Genomic DNA, 22676 nt, shown 5'->3' with positions numbered 1-22676 from the left:
TAAACTAATAAACCACATTAACAATCAACTGCCTAGTTATTTCTACTCATAATGCTTAGATGTTTAATAATTCTCACTTACTTGTGTAATACTGGAAAATTTCCTTTCCAAATGTTTAGAGAGGAATTCGGAAATATTTTCCCCTGCTCTTTTTGAGGCAGGGTCTCACCCTAGCCCAGGCTGACCTAGAATTCACTTTGTGGCCCATTCCCTTTTTTAAATTTTTATTTATTTATTTATTTTTAGCAGCATGAAACTGTGCTGGCATTCTTTCTCATATTGCTTTAAGTGAAGAGCAATCATTTGAAACTGCACTATCTTGGAATTTATCTAAAGTGTTGTCTGTTCACCTTTATAGGATGATGTTTGATTTTATTTATAAAGAATTGAGTTAATTTTGAAACCAACTGGAGACAGAATAGTGATTTAGTGAAATCTTTTGGGGATAGTGTAGTTAAATTAAAAAAAACATAATAATTGATACTCTATTGATGCATTTATTTTGGACAGTTTTGCATTTTTTGTAACCTGCTTGAATTAGCTGCTCTGTAATTTTCTGGCTTTTCTATTTGTGTGTTTGCTTACGGTCTGTGAACACTCTGCTGTAATGTGTGTGGCAAGGAATCCACTGGCGTATTTCATTCTGAGCTCTTATGGCCAATGAAACTCTTTCAAGGTTTGCTCTGGATTGAAGCACATGCATAGAAGCCTGGTAGGAATCCTTTAAGAATTTTTTGCCTTTTATGATTTTGGGTCACATTTCTTAAGTGTGTTAATTCCATGCTTCTTAATGATGACACATGTATATAAGCACAATAAATAGAAGCTAAATGCATTATATGATATTCACATTAGGTTATGCAAATATTCCATATTCTCTCAGTTAAAGTTCTTTCTGTATCTTTCTTCTCCAAGGTTATCATGACAACCCTTTCCCCAACCTTTTATTCCTGCTACTTTCAGTAGTTTGTTGTTCATATCAGTGTAGAGAGGAAAATCGACTCATCTGACTTTAATGTAGTCATTCAAATTCAAAAAGGGACTTCAGTACTGTTTGTGATTTTTGCCTTTAGTGACAGAACCTCTGTTTCTTTGATTGACACATTTCTTTAAAATTAGACAGAGAAAATGCTCTACTTTCCAAGACTACAGAAGCTCAATGTATGGAAAAAAGAAAATCACACACACACACACACACACCTGCAAATATAAAAATTAAGATCATAGGTTTAAGGTGGATTTAACATGTGACCCATTCTTAGGTATAAAATGATCACTGTATAATGTGATTGAGTACTTACTAACTTTAAGCATCTTTTGAGACCAGGAGTCTTTATTTTTTAAGGCTTTTTTCTTTTCTTTGAGGATATTAATATTTGGTAGATGGGGAAACCTCACACAGTTGTTTTGGTGCTAAGCAGATCACTGGTAAAACTGGGTAAGAGTGCTCATAATGTAAAAAGAATAGGCCCTTGTTCTTTCTTGGGAAGAGTTGTTATAGGGCATATTGTTATTTTCTTCGAACTGGAGAGACAGCACAGTGAATAAAGGTGCTTTCTTGCAAAGCCTGATGGCCTGGGTTCAATTCTCTAGTAACTATGTAAAGCCAGAAACACAAAGTGGCCAATGGATCTGGAGTTTATTTGCAGTGACAAGAGGTCCTAGCACACCCATTTTCTTTTTCTTTTTTTTTTTTCCTTTTTGGTTTTTCAAGGTAGGGCTTCGCTCTAGCCCAGGCTCACCTGGAATTCACTCTGTATTCTCAGGGTGGTCTTGAACTCACAGTGATCCTCTTACCTCTCCCTCCTGAGTGCTGGGATTACAGGTGTGTGCCACCATGCCCAGCACACTCATTTTTTCACTCTGTCTCTTTCAATCTCTCTCTCTCTGCTTGCAAATAAATAAATATATTAAAATATATTTATTTATTTTTTAAATTTTTTGTTCATTTTTTATTTATTTATTTGAGTGTGACAGAGAGAGAAAGACACACACACACACACACACACACACACACACACACACACACAGAGTGGGGGGGGGTGAATGCGTGCTCCAGGGCTTCCAGCCACTGCTAACGAACTCCAGACGCGTGCACCTCCTTGTGCATCTGCCCATGTGGGTCCTGGGGAATTGAGCCTCAAACTGGGGTCCTTAGGCTTCACAGGCAAGCGCTTAACAGCTAAGCCATCTCTCCAGCCCCTTAAAATATATTTAAATTTGTTATAATCTTTTAATAATAAATAAGGAGAGCCAAAGGAATGTTGTATTGTCTTAAAAATACTCTTTGCATGTGTCTGTGGGCCCTTAACTTTGCATGTGTGAGGAATCAGCTTCCAGTATATCTGTACTATAATTTCAAGTCTCAATTTTTGCATCTGTAAAATTGGAGTAATAATAACTACTTTGTAGGATTTCTGTGAGAAGGAAATGAGATGAATGTAAAGGACCAAGTAAAGGAATTTGTGCAAAACAAACTCTACATCATCTGCTGTTAAAGTCGTGCTAGCGTCACTCAACCCCACACCACCTACTCCTGCTAAAGTGGCACGAGCATCACACAATGCTCGTTTCTCATCCCAGCTCTGCTGTGCACTTGCTGTGTGATCTTTGGCACGTTGCACAACCTTCTTCTGGTTCTCTTCAGCAAGATAGAAACAGCAATGCAAGTTTTTTTTTCTCTTTCCTAGAAAGAAGACTTCATCTGGATTCTAGAAGGCTTGGAATAGAGTCCCAAGTGACTAAATGCAGTGTCTTGATGTGCAGACTCTAAAATTTGATGACACTCCAATCTTAAGGACTGGAGCAACTTTGAAAGGTCATTTCACCTGTTATTTGTTGTGTAGTATTGATCATTCTTCCTTCATTCTAATCAATTAAAAAGCTCTCTTTATGTTGTATGCTTGCAAAGGAGATGTTATAATTGACTTTGGTTATGTATATAATGATTAACATCAGGAAGCTTTTTGTACAATATACACAGTTCACTCTTTTTTTGCTTTCATTTTTAAGACAAATAGATATTTATTCATTTAAATAATAAGACCTGCAAGTTGCAAAGACCCAAATTAGACTTTCAATGTTTATTTCTTCAGTCTTTCCTTTTACCCCTTATCCCTAAGCTAGATAGTAAAGTTTGGAAAAGTTGCAAAGCCTCTTCAGGTCTCAATTTACTCATTTACAAAATGGGATGGCTAGAGAATCTATTACACAGGGTTGCTGAGAAGGTTAAGTTTAAAGGTACTATGTACGAGCATATATAGAGCAGCTCTGGAAAAATGGGTAGTCCTACATCCATCCACAGCATGAGAAGGAGCCTTCACTCTATGTTTTCTAGAATTTCCCCAGTTTTAAAGTGAACTTATATATTCATTGTCTCATTCAATAAAAGGATGGAGGCTAGATAAGCTTGCCAGTCATATTGTCTAACTGCCTACTTGATATGAATAAATGTTTCATCTGAGTTTTGCTTCAGGATATTATTTACTCCACACAAAGCTTGTATGTCTGTCAATCAGGACTGGCTTTTTGGGTCTTCTTGTTTTCCCATCTCTTCAATAGAATGTCAGAGCTCATTTGTTTTATCTTCAAGCTTTCTTCCAGAGCCACCCAAGGCTGTATGCCCCACATGTCAATGTCCATAAACAATAGTGTGCTGAGTTGGGGGGCATTAGACTTTTGTTCTATGTATGTCTCTGACTAGTAAAAAAAGTAGAAATCAATTTGACTATTATTTAGTACATATGGCTAGTTTCAAAATCTAGGGTTTATGAGGGAGGATATATGAAAGGGCCTTTGAGAATATAAATGTCGGGAACCACTTGATTATATGCTTTCAAAGATGGAAATGCCTGCTCCTAGAGGTGAGGTAAGAATACAGTGTAGGCAGTGTGACAAAAACTGCTGGGAGAGTATGTTTGAGCAGAAGTATCTTTGTTGGGGAAGCTTCTAGAAGGACGTAGCCCTTGCTGTGTGATCTAAAGGATGGCTGGGAGTGAGCATTGAGCACTGCCATGTTTCACTATTGTTGTTTACTGCGTGGAAAGTCTGGTAGTGAAACATATTTTTGTGTCTCTGTGATGTCTAGAAAGGACTTATCTCTCACAATGTGATTGGACTACAGGCAAGCAGCTTTATCAGGTCACTTCATTTTCTTAGCTGGATTTTGTGGCCTGTGCAAATATGTTTTAAGGTACATAGGAATCTTTCAAATTTGCTTTTCCCTCAAATTTGTTATCTAGATATGAGAACTAAAATAAGTGTCTTTCTAATAGCTGAACTATTTATTCATGGCTGTGAATTAATAAAATCTTTTATTTTGCATCATCAGATATTAAAAAATTTGATAAGCATTGGCTTAGAGAAAAAGCCATATCTGGAAACATTCAGATCAGGGTGATATTTTATTTTATATATTTTGGTTTTTCGAGGTAGAGTCTCACTCTATCTAGCTCAGGCTGACCTGGAATTCATCTGTAGTCTCAGGGTGGACTTAAACTCACAGCGATCTTCCTATCTCTGCCTCCCAAGTGCTGGGATTAAAGGTGTGTGCCACCACGCCCAGCCTGGGTATTATTTTTGAATTTTCCTTGTTGTAGATATATTGCCTCATGAAATCAATTTACATTTTACTGGTGTGAGTTGGCATATTTCATGACTTTTAATTTTTTATCTTTTATTTGTTTGAGAGAGAGAAAGAGAGAGAGGTAAATAAGAGATAGAGAAAGAAAGAATGGGTGTGCCAGGGCCTTCAGTCACTCACTGCAAAGGAACTCCAGACACATGCACCACTATGTGTATCCGGCTTACATGGGTTTTGGGGAATCAAACTTGGATCCTTTGGCTTTGCAGGAAAGTGCCTTTACCACTGAACCATCTCTTGCTCCCCCTTACTATCTATTTTAATGCAGTAATGTTAGGTATTATTAAGAGAAGCTGTCAGATTTTCTGGGGTCAGATTCTTTAATTTTTTACAGACAACAAAGGGTCTAGAGGATGTTTCACTTGTGCCTTTTGCATCAGTGTATATGATTTATAGTGGGATTGTGGAAACTGAATACTTAGGTTGGACATTGTGTACAACAGAAAACAGACTTATTTTCTTCAGCAAATTAGGTGGGATGAATGAATGTGGGATCCGAAAGTCTTATGTAAGACATGACAGGGAAACAATGAAAATTAAGCTCTTTTTAAATTATGACATGATTTCCAAACCACTGTAGTGACCTATGCCTTATTGTGGGATTTTCTGTTTAATTTCTTTGCTATAGTATATCCCTTCATATTATATGTTAATGTTTTTCTTTTGAACTTTTAAAAACATTTATTTGCAAGGTGAGAGTAGGAGGGAGGGAGGGATGAAGGGAGAAAAGGAAGAAGAAGGAGGAGGAGGAGAAGGAGAGAGAGAGAGGAGTGTGAGCATGAGCATGCCAGGGTCTCCTGCTACTGAATACAGACTTGAGATGCATGTGCCACTTTGTGCATCTGGCTTCATGTGGATACTTGGGAATTGAACCCAGGCTGTCAGGCAAATAAGCATCTCTCCAGCCCTGTTTTTTTACTTTTTAAAACACTATTTGACATCTTAGTATTTTTTCACTTCTTTCTTGTATATCTGTGTATAAACTGTTTTTTTGCAATTAAAATGCTAGTATAATAGGGCATTTGTGACAGTTTTACACTTTAAGAGGCTATGATGATAGTTTTTAGCTTTGCTTATTTAACAAGTTTACTTTGGAGATAATTAAAAACCAAAATATATTAAATTTAGTAAGAGGGGCACTAAATTATATGGTCATCCTAAATTCTTCCAAATGAGGTCTCTGTGTAACATTTATGTCTATTGCTAATGTGTATGGAAAGTTACTCTCTTTGACAATTAAATGTTGGTTTCAGTAGAACATTAGAGCAGAATAGAGGTGGTACCATGCTTCCTACTGCGGTGAATTCAGGGAACATGTCCAGTGTCTGAGGTCAAAGGGGCAGAACTTAGGATGTTTGTGGTAAGAAGGAAGTAGAGGTCTTAGTGGTTTTGATAAGCCTAACTAAAGAATGCACTGGACAGCACCATGGGAAGGTTAGGGAGAACACCTGAGCACTAGGTCAACATGTTCCCTAATTCATGTACTTATTCATTTAAAATTGCAGACATGTAGTGTTGTGCTAATGTATGACATGAAACATTGCTATATGTACTTCAGAAAGAAGAAGTGATGAGGTCAATATTTTGAAAGTACACGTGGTTTCCCAAATCTTGTACTAGAGCATGCTTTGTTGTTTAGGAAAGTCTTGGTTTACTGGGAGGTGATAAAGGGATGAAAGATGGGTTTGAGGTTAGCTCACTCTGCCACATGTTTTTGTTGCTGTTAGTGCTGAAGGTGACACTGCAGAAAGGAAGCAGTGCATCCAGCTGAAGATCTGCACTTGTCAAATTGCTCCACCATTTCAGTCCTAAGCACCCCATATGCAAAGAGCTCCATTCAGGTTTGTCTGGTAAACTCCATCTTCCAGTTGGTTGTTTCTACCAACTGGGAGTAAAGCACAACTTTTAAATATTGTAACAAATGGACCTCCAACCCATCAATACTCTTTGGGACATCATTAAACAGGTTAGAGTATTCTGTTGCCAATTTTGACATTGAAAACAGATGAGATTTTTTTTTTTGGGTAGAAGATAGTAATCAAATTACATTAAGATTGAATATTTCCAAATGGGTATTTAAAACATTCCTTCATAGCATGAATCTACTTTGGAAGGCATTTACTTTTCATTTGTTATAATATCACCTTTACCTTGAAGGGACAGATTTTTTGGTTTGGTTGTTTGTCTGTATGCATTGAAATATAAATATCTATATGTTATCAATATATCCATGTATTTATCATCTACCTATTATCATCTGTCAATCAACCAATCATCATCTATCTTTTCTTCTTTCTTTCTTCTGTTGGTATCTGACATAGGTACTTAGTGACACACAGCTTCTTATGATTACATTAAAGTATAGCCCATTTGGTATACCAGGTGTTTTTTTTTTTTTTTTTTTTTTAGTCTGGAAATTTTGCCAAGAACTAAGCAGTAGAACTGTGTGTAGTACAGGTAATTCTCATGGTTACTTCCCATCTCATTTCAAAGAACTGTAAATATTTTATTGTGTTTTGCATGTTTATTTTTAAAGGCAGATGCTACATTATGGTGTCTTAACACTTGGTTGCAATTGCTAGGCTCTGAATGATGCAATTAGTGGGCCCTTTGGGCTATCTCTAGAATCTTTTTTCCCCTCTTTATTTCAGCTAGGACAACCACTTCACCATTGGGTACACATCCTTAGTTCCTACAAATTACTTCTATTTTTAAAAAACCTTACTATAAAGATCTTTTCTTCTCTTATATTTTAATGGCTCACTCAAGAAGTAGCATTTTGACTATCAAACATCATTAAATAAAGCATGCTAAGAAATATGCACATTCATTCATCTGAAAAGCAAGATATGAAGCAGTTCTTTAACAAATCTTCAGCCATGTTTTATTTTTTAAAAATACATTTTTATTTTCAAGAAGAGAGAGAGAGAATGAAAATGGGTATGTATATCAGGGCCTCATACCGCTGCAGACAAACTCTAGACATGCTCTACTTTGTGCACCCAGCTTTATGTGGGCACTAAGGAATCAAACCAGGTGTTGCAGTCAGGTTTGCATTGCTGGTAGAAATCACCCAACCAAGAGCAGCTTGTCGAAAAAAAGAGGTTTATTTTAGCTTACAGGCTTGAGGAGGGAGCTCCATGATGGCAGGGAAAATGATGGCATGAGCAGAGGGTGGAAATCACCTTCTCACTAACATCAGGTGGACAACAGCAACAGAAGAGTGTACCACACACTGGCAAGGGGACACTGGCTATGACATCCATAATCCTGTCCCCAACAATACACTGCCTCTAGGAGGCGCTAATTCCCAAATCTCCATCAGCTGTGAATTAGCATTCATAACATCTAAGTTTATGGGGGACACCTGAATCAAACCACCACATTCTGCCCTGGCCCCCATAAACTGGTAACCATATATGATATAAAATGTAATGCATTCATCCAACTTTAATATTCTCCATAGTTTTTTTTTTTTATCAATTCCAATGATGTTCATATATCCCCATAGTCCAAGATCTTTTAACTGAGCCATAATACCAAAAACCCCCATAATGGCACAGAATAAACATTTACACTGCAAATGATGGCATTGGGCATAGGAAAGAAATACTCAAGCAATACATGATTTAAACAGGGCAAACATCAAACTCTGTAGCTCCAAATCCAACAACTCCAGCCAGTGACAAGCCTCTGGAGTTCCAATTCTGCCCTTCCAGCTAGGCTACTCACAGTCCTGGAAAACTTCATCTGGGGCCAGCAGCTGTCCTTGGAAGCCATCTCATAGTCCCAGAATCTCCACTGGGTCTCCACTGCAAACCATGGTTCATCCTCATGGCCCAATGGGGTCTCCATGCAGGCAACCAGGAAACCTGCTTCACACTGCCCATGGCCAGTTCTGAAACACAAGACCGTGTTGCAAACTCAATGACCCTCTCTTTCCTGCATTTCTTATACTCCATAATACCAGGTAGGGTGCCAGTTTGTTAATCCAGGGGGGAATAAAGGAGACTTTGAAGAACAGGACACTCCTTGAACACTCAGGCCCCTTCAACAGAGTCTACATTCTTCCTGTTGCCCCAGTGCAGGTCAGCTGTCCCAATCTCAAAGGTGGTAATTTCTCAATTGCAGTTGAATGGACAGCAGTTTTGGCTAAATATTTCTTTCTATGCCATATCCCTCTGCTCACACGAGTCCATTTCTATGCAAAGCAACCCTTCTCAGGACATGGGCATAACAGCAAGATTTTCACACAAATTACTAGCCCAGACCAAGCAAAGCTTTGTCTCACCCTCATAAGCCAAACCTCATAGTCCATAGTTCTTACTGCACTCAGGTCTTTCAACTGTGACCAGAATAGTCCATCAAGCTATACTTACAGCACTGCAAGGCATCTCTTAGACCAAGGTTTCAAATCCTTCCATATTCCTCTTGAAAATCAGCTCCAAAAGGCCAAAGCCACACAGGTGTCTAGCAGCAATCTCACTCCTCAGTTCCACTTTACTGTTGCAGTCAGGGTCCCATTGCTGGTTGAAATCACCCAACTAAGAGCAGGTTGTGGGAAAAAGAGGTTTATTTTGGCTTATAGGCTTGAGGGGAAGCTCCATGATGGCAGGGGAAAATGATAGCATGAGCAGAGGGTGGACATCACCCTCTGGTCCACATAAGGTGGACAACAGGAACAGGAGAGTGTGCCAAACACTGGCAAGGGGAAACTGGCTATAATTCCCATAAGCCCACCCCCAACAATGCTCTGTTCCCAAGTCTCCATCAAGTGAGAACCTAGCATTCAAAACACCTACGTTTATGGGGGCACCTGAATCAAAGCCCCACACCAGGCCTTTAGCCATTGAGCTGTCCCTTGAGCCCCTCAGCTGTGTTTCTGTGCATGTTTCTTTCACCTTGTCTCTGGCAGTCAGTTCCAGCTGTCCAATCCCAGATGCCATCATTCACATTACTTTTTGAGCAAATCGTTACCCTAGAGCTAGGCATCAAACAGCTCTTATTTTTTAAGGGAAGATATTTAAATGCACCACCTTACTGCTTGTTGTATGTTATTGCAGCCATGTTGTTTTCTGTGCATAATAGCCATATTGTTTTCCATATAATATTGTCTCCTCTTTTGATAACAGCAGGAAGAACAGATGCTTTCCTAATGGCATGTAGCTTTTTGTTTTTTAAAGAAACCTCAGAAGAGCATTCTAAACCTTTAAGTTATGTGCTGGTGAAATTTTATGAAATACTGGATTGAATTGTATATGATTTTAAACATTTTTGGAAATATTATAGCATTTTTGTGTGAAAGTGTGTGCATATGTGTGCATGTACACACAGAGAACCCAGAGGACAACCTCGGGTGTTCTTTATCAATCTTTTTTTGAGGCAGGGTCTCTCATTGCCCTACAACTCATCAATTATGCTAGGCTGGCTGGTTAGTGAGCCCCAGGGATTCAGCTCCCTCCACCTCCCAGCACTAAGCTGGCAAGCATGGCCAATTTTAATGTGGGTTCTAGAGATTGAGCTCAGGTCCTCGTGCTTGCAAGGTTAGCATTTTATTGATTGAGCCATCTCTCCAGCTCCAACACTTTAGCTTTATATCTTAGTGTTTAGTTTTTAAATGTCTTGATGATTGTAAAACGTCTATATTCTTCTTATTTAACATTTCAAAGTACAATAGGGCAAGGCACTGCTAATGATACTCAATTTAAATCTGTGTCTCCAGTTGTCTTCTTGATAATTAGAATGAGCACTGGCTTATTTTTATCAGATCTGCATGGACCAGTGTTTCCATCCCGTAACGGGACAATTAAAGAGCCTTGCAAGTGGCTCAAGTGTCTGGTTGGTCACAGTTTTGTCATTGAGGCTTATGTTACTAGAATTCCCTTGGAAGGATTGTTTTAAGCCACTTGGGCACTTATTGAGGTTTAATTTAGTAAAAAGTAGATATTACTATATGAATTTAATTTTCCTCTTTTTAAAAATCATTATATTTATTTGAGAGAGAGAGTAAGAGAGAGAAAGAGGTAGAGAGAAAGAGAATGTGCACACCAGGGCCTCCAGCAACTGCAAACAAATTCTAGATGCGTGTGCCACCTTATGCTTCTGGCTTACATGGGTCCTAAGTGGTCCTTTGACTTTGTACTAAGCTATCTCTCCAGCCCAAATATTCTTTTTTGTTCAGAATACATTTGTTATAGGATGTGTAGCATTAATGTTTGACACAGACACCCCAAGTGTCAATCTATAGTTTAAGTAAAAAGTAGGTTTTCCTTGGCTTTTTTTTTTCAAGGTAGGGACCTGGAATTCACTATATAGTCTCTGGGTGGCCTCAAGTTTATGGTAGTTCTCCTATGACTGCTTCCCAAGTGCTGGGATTAAAGGCATGTACCAAAATAACATTTTTAAAAGTATGTGTGTGTGTTCATGGGTTTGAGGGCAAACTGGAGTCATGGCATGTCTGTGGAGGTCAGAGGACAACTTTAGGTGTCAGTCCTCACCTTCTACCTCATTTGAGTCAGGGACTCATATTCACCAGGCTACCTGGCACAGTGAGCTTCCAATGGATTCTCCTGTCTCTGCCTCACTTCTTTCCCATAGGCATAGCTGGGAATACAAATGTTTGCCACAGCATCTGGCTTTCTGTCTGGATCTGGGGACGGTTCTGAACATGAGTCCTCATGCTTGTGCAGCTAGTGCTTTGTCCAATGGGCAGTCTTCCCAGTGGCATTTTGCTTTTTAAATAAACAAATAGCCTAGTTTACTTACATATGATACTTCTAGGATGGTACACCCATTTAGGAGATCACTAGCATGGGAAGTAGCTGGAAAAGAGAGAGGAGAGTATGATAAGTCAGAAAGCAAAAGATGGTCTCTTAAGGACACTCTGGGAAGAAGAAACTGTCAGTAGAAACTTGGGACAAGAGGTGGGCTACAGATTTACTGGTGTTGGGGTTCAGGAGACAGTAGTTTTCACAGAGCTTTTATGATAAGAAAAAGGAAGCATACATAACCTATTATTCTTTTAGGCAGAAATATGAGTCATTTTGATGGTATGAAAGGACCAGCATGGTTTCATAGTTTGGTGTGAACACCATGGCTCAGGAGGGAAGGACTGCTCATCTGAGGGTCAAGCCTCTTCATTGCCTCTCTACACTTAGCTTCCTTGGATTTATGTACAGCTAGAGTGGAAGTCAGGAAAGGTGAGGGAGGCAGCAGCCAGGAATGGCTATAGGCAAACACTATCATTAAAATTCTCTTCTTCTCTTTCTTCCTTTCTCTAACTCATTGGCACAGTTCCTGGGCAGCTTGATACTATAGTAAAATCCCCACTTGGGAGTTTTTGCTCAGAAAGTAAAGGGGTGACATTGGCTATGTCACTTCTCTCCAGGAATTAGTTCCTTTCTTGGCAGACTGATGATTTTTTTTTATTTTATTTTATTTATTTATTTATTTTTTCGAAACAAGTTGCCTTTCAATGTACCAGACTGATGATCTTTAAAGAGGTTTCAGCTCTGGTACTCTGTTCATTCCCTTCTGGCCCAGGGCTGTTTCTTCACACAGAAGTCTCAGTGAAGTTCCCTGTCCTATATTTCAGTCTTGGATCACCATACCCCCTGTGCCTGCTGAAGTAACAGACCTGGTGGACTCAGGAGCAAGACTGTAAGACTTTCTCGGCTCCTCCCTTCACTTCTCCAGATAGCGTTTGCAGATGTGCACTCCTTCAGCTCCTGGATAGGGCTTTTGCCTGCTGACCCTTTGTTTAAGCAGAACATTATGGAGAAAGATGTATTAGCCTCCAAAAGGGCATACATATGAAAGGGTAGTGCTGCAAGAGATAGAAAGGGTGTTGGGACACAGCCATCAACTCATTGCAAGTGTTTGGCCAGGCTAGCAGCAGTGGCCACTGCCAGACATTTTGAGGATGGTTTCTGTCACCAAGAGAGTTGGCTGTCTTTGAAATTTCCTTGTTAACCTCTTCCAGAATTTTAGAGTGTGACAAGCCCTCAAGAGGAGAAGGATAAAAGGAATCTCCAGGAATAGAAAACTCTTCTCTTTTCAGGAAGAACTTACTTCTCTCCTAACAGTTTTTAAAAGCTCATTGTAAGTTCAAGGATTTCAGGCTTTCTTCTTTTTCCTCTCAGTACCCATTTACATCACAGTGGAAGTAACTTGTTACAGAGTGAATGTACATCACCAAGAATATATGCACATATTTCTGGGTGCTTTCATGAGATGGAGATAATAACAGTACCTATATCATAAGTTTTGAGAGCTTTCATTAAGCAAATATGCTTAAGTAAGCAAATCTAATGAGAATTGTAAGCTCTAATTAAACATGTATGATTACTATTTTGTTACTAAATTTATGAAACTTTTAAATATAAAAATAATTTAAGCCTTAGAGAGGGGAAATGACTTTCCCCTGATCACATAGCCATTGAGTGGAAAATCATAACCTAGACATAAATGTCCTGGTTTGAAGTCCTGTGGGGTTTCTGTTATAACACAGCTATCCTAACAGGCAAGCTAATCAAGAGATTTCCCCTAGATAGTCTGTAAGCCAAGGTGAATATGCAAGCAGCTTGGATAGTCAGGGTACCAGATACAGAGCATATTAGTCTGTGGAGGAACTTCCCTGGGAACAGGTATTATGGTAGTCCTCACTGTATGACAGGGTGTTGAGTGGAGCTCATACATCAGAGCCATGCCCTCTGTGACCTCAACTGTACACAGTTCCTATGCCATGTTTGATCTCAGTACAGAATCATACAGCATAAGAACATGCTCCAATATGAACTAGTTCTAGCTCATGTGCTGTCATAACTGCATGGATGTCAGCTGCACATACACAGGCAGCAAGTCTCAGGTTCTCCTTACTCTTGAAAGCGAACTAGCTGGGTGGTTGATTTTCACTTGATGACATGGTACTTCCTTTGAGGTTCTGCTCCTGCTGAGGGAGAGCTCTGGGCTGTGTGAGGGACTTCTCTGATGCTCTTTCCTGACAGGCTCAATATCTCTGACTTTTACTGTGTTTAGTAGGAAGTGTCTCTCTATCTCTGTGTGGGTTTAGGCAGAAGTACTAGTCTACTTTTATTTTTAAATGTCTTCCCATCTCCCATACATGCTTTATCCTCTTTCTGAATAGATGCACTTCGGTATGTTTCAGTCGTGTCTGAAGTCAGTGAGCTCAGTTTTCTTTCAGTTGTACTTTATTATATGAAAAGTGACATTGTAGCATACAGTTGAGTAGCCTTTAAGCAACACTGGACCTGTTTAAATTTCTCTCTAGATAGAGATGCTTAAGTGCTTTTAAAGCACACAGTAATCATTTCAACCTGAAGGTTATTGCATAGATGTCAATTTTAGGGTGAGGTAATATTACAAATACTAATGCTTTGAATCTTCTCTTGACCCACATTTAAAATATTCTTTTTTGAATTTTTATCACCCCCTGCCAGAGGATAGGGTTTACACCTGTTATTAGTGTTCTTTACCCAGGATTCTGAGAAATAACAGGTTGAGTCTGATCTTATTTCTATGACTTGTATAGTGCCAGAGTTAGTTTGGGGTTAGGGAAGCATGTTAATCTTGTCAGATCTTACTTTCCAGATCTGCAAAGTTTTACTTACTACGTAGGATGGCTGTAAGAGTTAAAGAGACAATATAGATGTTTAAGGCAGTGCCTGGTATGTATAAGGTTCCATGTAAGCATTAACTATTTCTCAAAGTTAATGCCTTTATAAGAAGAACCTGGCCAAAGAAAAAGAGTACTGTGTTCAATTTACTTCTTTAAAGTGTGAAAACATACACATTAGGATGTAATGTGAGATGTTGTAGTGTTTCCCGACACAGGTTCTCCAGAGGGCCTTTGAGAGAAGTCTAGCTGATCTGTACTAATAAGTATTTTGAGAATCACTTCTACTGTAGACTGACAAACCTGTTGGAACTAAAATTCCTTTAGTACATGGTCAGGTCAGCCTTGTCCATTTTCAGTTTTGTAGTTGGTGGAAACTCATTGATATGGGGATAGGGTGAGCCTGGGTATGAGATTTCTCTGGGTTGGATTTTTTTTTTCAAGGTAGGGTCTCACTCTAGCCCAGGCTGACCTGGAATTCACTATGGAGTCTCAGGGTGGTCTCGAACTCATGGTAATCCTCCTACCTCTGCCTCCCAAGTGCTGGGATTAAAGGCATGCGCCACCATGCCCGGCAGGATTTTTGACTATAGCAGTAAGTGAAGAAGCAATGATAGTCTCTGAAGACACAACATCTGGCAGATGGTACTATGGATAGGAAGTATCTCTCAGGGAAGATCTAGGTACTCCTGGCTTGGCCAGTGATTGTAATTTGTTTTCTGCCCAGAAGGTTATGGTGGAAGTGCCTGGCTGAGATTGGAGTTGGTACATCCATTTTTCTCTGTTGCCATCAAGCTTTTTATTGATGGAGACATGAGTGGCCTCTTGAACCAGAAGGTATCCCTTCAGAGGGGTTTAGCCTCAGTCCAATAATGCCAAGTATTGGAAGTCTGAATTCTAGGTTCCAGAAGGTTCCAAGGAAATGCAGCAGACTGGCTATATTAAATCTTGGATTTGTACTTGGATTTGTCTGATGACAGAAACTAAGCTGTTTCTACTAATTATTTCATACTCTTGCCCTGGTAAAGAGGGCACCAGTGGAGAAAATAAAAACAGAAGGGGCTGTGGAGGTGGCTATGAATTCAGCACCTAAACCATGAGATAGTAGCTGTGGAGGCAGCTGTGAACTTGAAGGGGACTTTTGTGGGCAGCAGGGTTATGATATGGTCTTAGAGGAGATACTAGTTATTACAGCCTTTCATGTGGCTGATTCGAGTATGGAAATGCATTTCTGTGTGTGTATTTCACATCATAAGGCCAGTCTTTGCATTATGGAACCCCTGAGTTGAAAAGGAGAGGCAGTCACCCTTTTATGATATGATTCCATGTAAGTGATGGTCCAGTTCTTGCTGGGGAGCAGTAATAAGGAATTGCTTTCTCTTTTCCACCAGAATATGTACTCTATAGCCCACTAGTTAAGTTTTAGTGACTGGAGCAGCACCCAGCACCCAAGAGGTGTCTTGTAGGCTTTGTCCGATAAATGCTTAGACAACTTGGTTACAGTTTGTTTTATGTGTTGGATAAAACAATGTCTCAAGCCTTATATAAATTTTACTCAACTCTGTGGGAATGTATTATTATTTACACTTAGTCAATGAAGACATTTAGGGATTAAGTAATTTTCTCAAGGTGACATTATTAAAACAAAGTGACTGGGATTTCAAACTGTAAGTCTAGTTGTTAGAGAGTACTGGGAGATTATCACCTTTTTGTCCCAGATAATATGCTATAAATAGAACCTAATTCGTTTTATATGGAAGCTACATCACACTGTTGATTCATTACTCTTGCTGTCAATTAAAACCCACAAGGCTTTTATTTACTGTGTCTCGTACTATACTTGAGCTGTTGGCTGTTTGAGGCCCAGGATTTTTTTACTTCTCTTATATATTTTCTCTCGTTATGTTCATTTGACCTTTTTTATTTCCTAAGGTGTTTTAGTTTAGTTACCAAATCTAAGTTAACTTAAATTTTTCTTAGGTATCTTTCTTTCCTTCCTTCCTTCTTTCTTTCCTTTCCTTTCCTTTCCTTTCCTTTCCTTTCCTTTCCTTTCCTTTCCTTTCCTTTCCTTTCCTTTCCTTTCCTTTCTCTTTCTTTTTTCTTTCTTTCTTTCTTTCTTTCTTTCTTTCTTTCTTTCTTTCTTTCTTTCTTTCTTTCATCTTTCTTTATTTTTATTGACAGCTTCCATAACTATAGACAATAGCCATGGTAAATCCTCCCCCCCCCCCCCCAGTTTCCCCTTTGAAACTCTACTCTCTTTCATACATTTCCCCCACTCAATCAGTCTTTCTTTTATGTTGATGTCATGATCTTTTCCTCCTATTATGATGATCTTGTGTAGGTAGTGTGTGAGGTCGTGGATATCCAGGCCATTTTGTGTCTGGGGGGAGCACATTGTAAGGAGTCCTACCCTTCTTTTGGCTCTTACATTCTTTTTGCCACCTCTTCCGCAGTAGACCCTGAGCCATGGAAGGTATGATAGAGATGTTTCAGTGCTGAGCACTCCTCTGTCACTTCTCAGCACTGTGGTGCCTTCTGAGTCATCCCAAGGTTACCACCATCTGAAAAGAGAAGCTTCTCTAACCAAAAGTGAGAGTAACATTAATATATGGGTGTGACATTAAGAGAAGTGCTTGCTGGGCAGTTTGGTGAGCATAGTATATAATCATTTAGCCAGACACCAGCAGATGTTACATCCCTAGGGCTTGTGTCTACCCCTGTTGTAGGTTTTCAGTATCAGGCATGTATTCCTTCCCATGGAACAGGCCTTTATTCCAATTAGAGAGCGGTTGGTTTCCCCCACAACAGACATGTCACTATTGCACCCATTGGCTCATTTGGCCTAGGTGGCCAAATTTAAGGCTTGCAGTATCCACTGTTGAGTATCTCCACTAATGATTTCTCTCTCTCCAATTGAACTGCATGCAGCATAGCTTTTTCTAGCTTTCTCTCAGCTGGTCTACACGGAGGAGGTAATCAGCTCAGCTCCAACAGGAGTTCTCAGTGACTTTGCAGCCCAAGTATGTGGAATATTCAGCAATAGGGTCTTAATATCTATTCCTAGTGGGAAACCAAGAGTCTTGGTCATAGCCTATAAACTTTTGGGGCATCATGGAGATATCACCTTGGCTAACAACTCACTGGAAGGTATCCCATCCCTGGCACTGAAAATTTTCTAATAACAATCTATGTCTTCTGGTTGTTCTGTTGTCCAAAAATTAGGTTTCTATATGACTTATTCATACCCTCTTAGATTTCAATTAGCCCTTCCCCACCTTTCCTTTACTCAGTCTCTTTCCCTGAGCTCAGACATTTCCACCTTCATTAATTTGGTACTTATTTATAGAATAAACTTTTGCTCCTTACTTTTGTTAATAACATATGAAATATTTTGATTAAATATCCTTCTAGTTCTCCACTATGATTATAGTATGTATGTATACAGTTGTACTGCTAAATTTGCATTTTTTGTGTGTGAATTTATGTCTATGATTCATGTGTTTTAGTGCTATATTTGTAGGGTTTTGACAGTAGGAGCATTCTAGAATAATTTGGAGTGCATAAGAATTTGTCAATTCTGTAATGGTAAAAAAAAATCCCCCAAACCAAAAACAAACCCTGTTCCTATAAAATAATTGTCTTTCCATATTTTAAGGTAGTAGTTATTATTTATTTTTTCAAGTGTCTTTTTTAAATTTATTTTTTATTTTTATTTATTTAATTGAGAGTGACAGACAGACAAAGAGATAAAGAGGGAGAGAGAGAGGGGGAGGGAAAGAGACAGAGAGAGAGAGAGAGAGAGAGAGAGGGAGAATGGATGTGCCAGGGCCTCCAGCCACTGTAAACGAACTCCAGATGCATGCATCACCTTATGCATCTGGCTTACATGGGTCCTGGGGAATCGAGCCTTGAACCAGTGTCCTTAGGCTTCACAGGCAAGCGCTTAACTGATAAGCAATCTCTCCAGCCCAAGGTAGTAGTTATTTAACACTATTTTATTGGTCTGTTCATACCTTCTATCCTTTCTCAAGTCACTTTTGGTAAATTGTATTTTGCTGTGAAATCTATTTTTTGATTAAATATATATTGGGAATAAATTGACAAAATTAAAATATTTTCTAATTTTTATATCTGTGATTATAGTATCTTTGTTATTACTTTTTAAAATTTATTTTTATTTGATAAGGACATATTTAGTATGTAAACAACACATGTTGGTACCATCCTTTCCCTTTTCCCTTCCCCTTTTATGAAGAAGTCTTCCACACTGGGAATGAAGGTCAACCCCATGGAGATTGTGGGTCATGCCTTATGGGGGCAGCAGTCAGATATTGGGGAGAGAGGCAATGTCTCTGTGTAAAATGTCCCAACTTGTGGCTCTAACAATCTTTCTGGCCCCTCTTCCTCAAAATTCCCTGAGCCATGTTGGGTGCATTTCAAGTGTACTTCAGTGATGGGCACTTAGGAGCCTTTGGAACTTGGTTTGGCAGGTGCTGAGTGTCCTTGGTTTCTATCTCCTTCACCCTTGTGCTAATATCAGGTTCACTAAGAAAGAAGCACTCTTCTTGCTCATTTCCCCAGTTCCTGTCTGGTTTCAGCTGGCATCAGGGTGAAATGCACTGGGTCATTTTATCTCCTCAAGGCCAGCTCCTATCTGAAAAAGAGAAGTAGATTCTCCAGTGGAGAGTGAAGTCAGCACTGTTTAAATGGGATAGCCATTATTAATTTAGAGAGAATTTAAAGGGTGTTGACTCTCTTATAACCCAAGATTAGTGGGAACTTGACAATGGAAAGCAGAATCATTATCTGGATATGATTCTGACTTGTTTCCCAGTTCCAGATATGGTTTCCTTTCCACTGAGAAGATCTGTTAGCCAATCCAAGAGCAGTTGGTTACAACCATGGCTGTGTGACACTATTGCCCTTGTATGAGCATCAAGTCAGGTTGTTTGCTTCTAAGTTACTTAGACTTTGAGTTGCTCAGACAGATGTTGGCCGCTTTCCCCTGGTAGCTCATGTAGTGCCTTTCAGCAGTAGATGGGCTAATTCTCTGGGGACTGGCTCTCTTCTGGATTCCAACCAGGTCTCTCCCATGTCTGTGCTGACAGTGTATGATGTCTTCAGCAGTAGGGTCTTACCATTAACCTCTGGTGGGTAATCAAGTGCTCTGACAGAAGTTTGTCTTGTTTTGGGAGATCTAGTAGGTCTCTCTGATCAATAGCTCATTGTGGATATAAACCACATCATGGTACATGGAATTACAGGCCAGCACTAAAGGAAAAGAAAAAAGAAAAAGGCATAGAAGAAAGAGAAACAGGAGAAATTTAAAGTTAGGCTTCATATACCTTTTAGTCTAACTTCCAGGATATAGAGTTCTACGGTACCAGTTCAATTTGGGCTCAGTTTTGTGCCCCCCCTCCCTCTTCCCCCAAGCCCTACTTTTCCTATTGCCCAAGCCTTGAGATGCCATTCGGGTATATCAGCAACTAGGCTGATCCAGGTGAGGAACTGCAAATGAGTGAGACAATATGATAATTGTCTTTCTGTGATTGCGTGAGTTCACTTAGAATGATCTGTTCCAAGTTCGACCATTTTTCTACAAATTTCATTGTGTCATCTTTTTCTTACTGCTGAGAATTCCACTGTGAAGATATATCACATCTTGTGTATCCATTCATCCAGTGATGGGCACCTGGGTGGATTACAGGTCTTAGCTATTATGAATTGAACAGCGATAAACATGGTTGCGCAAGTATCTCTGAACTGAGGTGTGGAGCTTTTAGGGTAAATGTCCAATAAGGGAATAACAGGGTCTGTTGGTAACTCTATGTTCATCCTTTTCAGGAGTCTCAATATTGATTTCCATAGCTTACATTCCCACCAACAGTGAATACGTGTTCCTAATTCTCCACATCCTCACCAACATTTGTTTTCATTTGATTTTTTAATGTTTGCTATCCTTATTGGGGTAAGGTGAAATCTCATAGTTGTTTTAATTTGCATTTTCCTAATGGTTAGGGATGTTGGACATTTTCTTAAGTGTATATTAGCCATTTGTAATTTTTCTGAGAACTCCCTATTCAGTTCTCTGCCCCACTTTTGGAGTGGGTTGTTTTATTTTTTATTGTTTAGTTTTTTGAGTTCTTTGTAGATTGTAGATATTGGGTTTCTGTCAGTGGTATAGCTGGCAAAGATTTTCTCCCATTCAGGGAGTAAGCTATTAGCTCTGCTTATGGCATATTTGTCTGTGCAAAAGCTTTTTAGTTTCATAAGATCCCATTGATTAAGTGCTTATTTAATTTCCTGGGCTACTTGGGTTTTGTTCAGGAAGTCTTTTCCCAGTCCTATATCATGGAGGATGCCTCCTATTTTTTCTTCTAGTAGTTGAAGACTTTCAGGTCTTATATTGAGGTCTCTAATCCATTTGGACTTGATTTTTGTATATAGCAAATTGAGTAGGTCTAATTTCATTTTTGTACATATGGTCATCAAATTTGTCCAATACCATTTGTTGAAGATGCTGTCTTTTCTCCTATCTACATTATTGGCACCTTTGTCAAAAATCAAGCTGCTGCAGTTACTTGACCTAAGTTCTAGGCCTTCAATTCTGTTCCATTGGTCTATGTTTCTGTTCTTATGCCAGTACCATGCTGTTTTTGTAACTATGGCTTTGTAATATAGTTTTAGATCAGGTATGGTGATACTTCCATAGGTTTTTTTTTTTTTTTTCCTTGCTGAGGATATGTTTGGATATCCAAGGCCTTCTGCCATTCCATATGAATTTTGAGATTATTTTTTCAATCTCTGTGATAGAGAATGCTGGTATTTTTATTGGTACTGCATTAAATCTGTATGTTGTTTTTGGTAGAATTGCCATTTTTACAATGTTAATTCTACCTACCCAGGAGCATGGGAGGTCTTTCCATCTTCTCTAGTCCTCCTTGATTTCTTTCTTAAGTGTTTTTATGTTTTAATTATATAGGTCTTTCACATCCTTGATTAGTATTACTCTAAGGTATTTAATGTTTTTGTTGCTATTGAAAATGGGACAGACTCACTGATTTCTTTCTCTGTATATTTGTTCTCTGCATATAGAAAAGCTACTGATTTTTGTGTACTTATTTTGTATCCTGCCATTTTGCTGAAGAATTTATCACCTTTGGAAGTTTTGAGATGGAAACTTTTGGGTCACTTATAAATAGAATCATGTCATTTGCAAATAGGGCTAACTTCTTCCTTTCCAATGTGAGTCCCTTTTATTTCTTTCTCCTGTCTTATTGCTTGGGTTAGTGCTTCTAGTACTATGCTTAAGAGCAGTGGTGAAAGTGGACACCCCTGTCTTGTTTCTGATCTTAGTGGGACCTCCTTCAATTTCTATCCATTAAATATTATCTGGGCTAAACCCTCCATGCCTATTCTTTCCACTGTTTTGATCATGAAGTGGTTGGTGTATTTCGTCAAAGGCCTTCTCTGCATCAATTGAGATGATCATGTGGCTCTTATGGTTAAAGTTATGTGGTGTGTTATGTTGACTGATTTCCATATGTTAAATCATCCCTGCATCCCTGGGATGAAGCCTAATTGATCAAGGTGGATAATACTTTTGATGTGTTGTTGAATTTGGTTTGCAAGGATTTTGTTCAGAATCTTTGCATCTAAGTTTATTAGGAATATAGGACTACAAATTCCTTTCTTTGTTGCATCTCTCTCTGTTTTTTATTATTAGTTATATACACAGTGAATACAGTCATGTTGGTACCATTGTTGGCCTCCTCCCTGTCCTCCCCCCTCTACAGGGACCCTTGTTGTTGGGGAATATGGGGCATTCATTGTGGGGTTAGCCATCAGTTATGGATAAGTGTCTCAGTGCTCTGTCTGGTTTTGGTATTAGGGTGATGCTAGCTTCATAAGAGGAGTTGGGGAGGATTCCCTGGTCTCTGATTATGCAAAACAGTTTGAGAAAAATTGGTTTCAGTTCTTCAATGAAGAAGTTTGGCAGAATTCAGATGAGAAGCCATCCGATCCTGGACTTTTCTTTTTGCGGAGGTTTTTGATTACTTTTTCAATCTCCATTGATGTGATAGGTTTGTTTAGGAGATTAATCTGCTTTGAGTTTAGTTTTGGTAGGTGGCATGTGTCTAGGAATTCATCCATTTCTTCCAGATTATTCAGTTTTATAGAGTAGAGGTTATGGAAGTATGCCCTGATAATTCTTCCAGTTATTCCTTTTTTTTGAGGCTTGGTCTCACTCTCTCACTGTAGTTTAGGCTGACCTGGAACTCACTCTATAGCCTGTGCTGGCTTTGAACTCACCCTAAATCTTCTACCTCAGCCTCCTGCATATGGGGATTATAGGCATGTGCCACCACACCCAGCTTTGCTTATGTTTTTTAAAATCAT

The 22676-nt window shown here is 39.1% G+C and overlaps 1 protein-coding gene across 19 annotated transcripts in view; it reads left to right on the top strand.

Annotated features, from left to right (window-relative positions):
• Positions 1-22676, top strand: part of Sox6 (SRY-box transcription factor 6) — a 610295-nt gene that overhangs the window by 15237 nt on the left and 572382 nt on the right. For 4 of the 19 annotated variants that reach the window (XM_045144822.1, XM_045144823.1, XM_045144824.1 and 1 more), the window contains one exon: positions 2691-2818. The exons of the other annotated variants lie outside the window; for them this stretch is intronic. The gene's annotated coding sequence lies outside the window, so the exon portion shown is untranslated. The remainder of the gene's footprint in view (positions 1-2690; positions 2819-22676) is intronic. 19 annotated transcript variants of the gene reach the window in all.

The sequence above is a fragment of the Jaculus jaculus genome, chromosome 3 (genome assembly GCF_020740685.1).
Source record: "Jaculus jaculus isolate mJacJac1 chromosome 3, mJacJac1.mat.Y.cur, whole genome shotgun sequence".
In the NCBI taxonomy this organism is placed as follows: Eukaryota; Metazoa; Chordata; class Mammalia; order Rodentia; family Dipodidae; genus Jaculus; species Jaculus jaculus.
The sequence above is the reverse complement of the archived record's forward strand: the minus strand, read 5'-3'. Positions and strand labels throughout refer to the sequence as shown.